At 45.4% G+C, this 3855-nt stretch overlaps 1 non-coding gene across 1 annotated transcript; it reads right to left on the bottom strand.

Moving 5' to 3' along the window:
- Positions 1-2848: 2848 nt before the first annotated feature.
- TRNAA-UGC (transfer RNA alanine (anticodon UGC)) lies at positions 2849-2920 on the bottom strand. The gene has a single exon. It is a non-coding gene; the product is annotated as a tRNA-Ala (tRNA).
- Positions 2921-3855: the final 935 nt, after the last annotated feature.

Below are 3855 nucleotides of genomic sequence, written 5' to 3'. Positions count from 1 at the left end.
ATAACAGAAGAAGTTATATTTTTATTCACATTATAAGGGCTCAGCTACACATTATGATTTCTTCCATGTTTAAACACCATTTTGCAAAGTTAGCTGCCAGGATCACTTTAGTGATAGAGAATGGAATGGGGAAAGTGGGATTTTATTTGCCTTTTCTTCCTCTGTCATTTTCTCACTGGAAAAACTCTCCCTGAATTGCCGGGTCATCCTTCCATTTTGAATTTTCTCGCCAACACACCATTTCATGACTCCTGCCAGATGAATAAGTTTTGAAGTGGGAAAAGTGCAAGAACCTGACATGAATCAAATTGTACTAAACAATATTGCCCTGAACCAGATCATGGTAATACAAGGGTAACCAACCTTTTGGACAAGTGTACCAAACGTCACATCCCAAGCAGGAGAAAGAGCCACTGGAGTGCACAATACAGTACTTATAATCCTCAAAGTGGTTTTGCTGGTAGTCTGCTGAGATTAGGGTTGCCAATCTCCAGGTAGTAGCTGGAGATCTCCTGCTATTACAACTGATCTCCAGTCAACAGAGATCAGTTCACCTGGAGAAAACGGCTTCTTTGGCAATTGGACTCCATGGCATCAAAGTCCCTCCCCTCCCCAAACCCCACCCTCCTCAGGCTCCACCCCAAAAACCTCCTGCCGGTTACGAAGAGGGACCTGGCAACCCTAGCTGAGATGGAGGAGCAGGCTGTAACACAGCCTGGAGAAACAAGCAAGAGGGCAGGCTAAGCCCACAAGTCTTCTTGCTTCTGCCCATCTCCTGCTACTAGGGGTACCGTGTCATAAATTCACAATATCCCTTTGTCCTAGAGAAAAGCATAATCTTCCCCGAAAACAGCTCCATTTTTAAGGGCCTGTTAAGGCTAGGGAAAATGTCTTGGGGAGTAAAACAACTTAGCACGCAAAGGAAAGATGGCGAAGCTATAAAGATTTTTGCCATATTGCGGAAGCCCCTCGCCTTGTATTTTCAGGGTGGTTTTCAATATTGTCCAGGCTGCCTCGAGAACAGACTGGAAATCAAGTTACTTTCCCACCAGCCTAGTGCCTCTAAAGAGTGCTAAAGAGACAGAAAAGAGGCACACATTGAATTAGGGTTTTGACGCCTTGCGTCAAACAGGCTTCGATTTCAGGTAGTTTTATCGCTGACCTGCACGTGGGAGTAGCAGCTATTACATCCTGGAAGCACGGCTCGGGGAAAGAAATAAACAAAGAGCGGAGATTTAAGAAATTAAGAAAGCAATTTAGAAGAGGATAATTAGATCTCCCTTTTGCACCACATTGGGAAAATTAAATTACATTTTTATGAAGGTATATGTATCCGCTCAGAGAAGTATTGTAGAGATTATTTTTTTTAATATTCTCTCTCTGCTACCTCGTCTGCCTCCCTCTCGGTCTCTCTCTTGCTCCCGCTTCCAAGGAAGTGGCGCTTCTAGCCTTCAGCTGTCGCAGGCGTTCATCTTCAATAATTGCATTTGCTGCATAAACTGCCAACAAACGCGGAGAATAAAATTAGTTTAAAAAAATGAGCCCAAACGGCAAAACCTCTAACAAATATCTGACGGAAGAAACCATTTGCTGTCATTTTAAAACCAGAGAGGAGAAAAAAAGAAAAAAAAAGAAAGAGGCCAATTTGACATTTCGAAGGACTGTAGATTTATATTTGGAGGGCGTTCAGTTGTAATAGCACAAGATCTCCAGAATTATCTTAATATAAACCAGTCTCTGGTACCTATAAACCTAAGGTTCCCCCTGACCACCAGTGGGGGATGGGGGTAAGACTGCCAAATGCAGGTTGGGAAACTCCTGGAGATGTGGGGATGGAGCCTGGGGAGGACAGGGACCTCAGTAGGGTACTGTACCATTGAGTCCTCCCTCCAAAGTATCCATTTTACTTCTCCAAGGGAACTGATCTCTGTAGTCTGGAGATGAGCTGTAATTTTGGCGGGTCTCCAGGCCCCATCTGGAAGTCAGTATCCCCTATATAAGCTCCTCTTCTTCTGAACTGTCTTACATCAGGATGTGGAAGAGAAGTCAATCAACAGTTACAGTAATGATTACCATAATCTCTGAGCCAGATGGTGTATTGCACCATCCTAAATGCCAAGAAATGGTCATTGCCTTTTTGCTTGTACCCCTCCTGGAGGCTTCACTTGCTAATTTTGGCAAAAGAAGGCTGGAGTAGGGTCTGAATTTTTGGGTTCCCTGACCCATGTTGGAAAACTCCCAGAGATTTGGAGAAGGAGCCTGGGGAGGACAGGGACCTCAGTGGGGTACAATGCCACAGAGTCCACCCTCCAAAGCAGCCATGTTCTCCAGGGGAACTGAACCTTATAGTCTGCAGATGAACTGTAATTCCGGGGGATCCCCAGGTCCTGCCCGGAAGCTAGCATCCTTATTGCAAGCAACAGAAACGGTCCCAAGCAAATGCTGCTGACCTCCTAGTTTCTATGAAAATTGAGATCACATGAAGCTGCCTGATACTGAATCAGACCCTGGGTCCATCAAAGTCAGTATTGTCTACTCAGACCAGCAGCGGCACTCCAGGATCTCAGGCAGAGGTCTTTCACATCCCCTACTTGCCTAGTCTCTTTAACTGGAGATGCCGGGGATTGGACTTGGGACCTTCTGCATGCCAAGCAGATGCTCTACCACTGAGCCACAGCCCCACAGCATAACAGTAATAACGCAGTTGAAGGAGGGCACATCAACACGTGAAGCTGCCTTATACTGAATCAGACCCTTGGTCCATCAAAGTCAGTATTGTCTACTCTGACCAGCAGCAGCTCTCCAGGGTCTCAGGCAGAGGTCTTGCACATCCTCTAGTCCCTTTAACTGGAGATGCCAGGGATTGAACCTGGGACCTTCTGCATGCAAAGCAGATGCTCTACCATTGAGCCACAGCCCCTCCCCATGCCAATGTCGACTGTGACACAAGCACCTCTCTGTCAACTCTTCTTCTCCAAGAAAGCACTAGGAAAGTACCCAACTAGTCAAACTTCCCCACCTTTCTCCTCCAGTGCCTCTCCTCGATTGGATTTCCGAGCTGATTTTGCTGACTTTTATTTAATGAGGTTTATTGTTTGCTCTGCATAATTTTCAAAGGCTTGTCACCCACTTCGCAATCGCCTTCAGATCTCCGGCTTGGGGAAGGGAGGAGGAAACTTTGAAGCTACCTTCATTAATTCAGTATCTAGTTTCCACATTGAACACGGCACGTGTTTCGAAGCCACTGTGGAAACATCTAAGAAGATTCCCCTCGATACCACATGTTGTAAAGAGCAGTTCTAAAATAAGCTTGGTTTGCCATCCATGCCGATGCTGTCACTTCACTTGAGCTATCAAAAAAACCCAATCTGGAATATCAAAAATATTCCTGTTTGACTCTGATAATGACTTCCTACAGCTTGAGGTGCCATAGAACAAAGATCTTAATTTTAATTATCAGCACTTCAGGTTTTTTCAATCAGACTCTGGTTATTGAAAGAGACAAGAGATGTTGGAAAGAAGCAGGACACCCAAAGCAAATGCATTTGAAAGTTGCCTCCTGCAATATTTATAGGGTTGCCAGGTCCCTCTCTGCAACTGGCGGGAGGGTTTTGGGGTGGAGCCTAAGGTGGGAAGGGTTTGAGGAGAGGAGGGACTTCAATGCCCTAGAGTCCAATTGCCAAAGCGGACCTTTTCTCCAGGTGAACTGATCTCTATCGGCTGGAGATCAGTTGTAATAGCAGGAGATCTCCAGCTAGTCCCTGGAGGCTGGCAACCCTAAACATTTATAGCTTGTACAGTTGTGGATTCTGATGGAGCACTTTGGTCTTTGATTATGCCAATTCTTCTTCTTTT

This window comes from Euleptes europaea, chromosome 14 (assembly GCF_029931775.1).
Source record: "Euleptes europaea isolate rEulEur1 chromosome 14, rEulEur1.hap1, whole genome shotgun sequence".
NCBI lineage: Eukaryota > Metazoa > Chordata > Lepidosauria > Squamata > Sphaerodactylidae > Euleptes > Euleptes europaea.
This window is presented reverse-complemented; position numbering and strand designations above follow the sequence as displayed.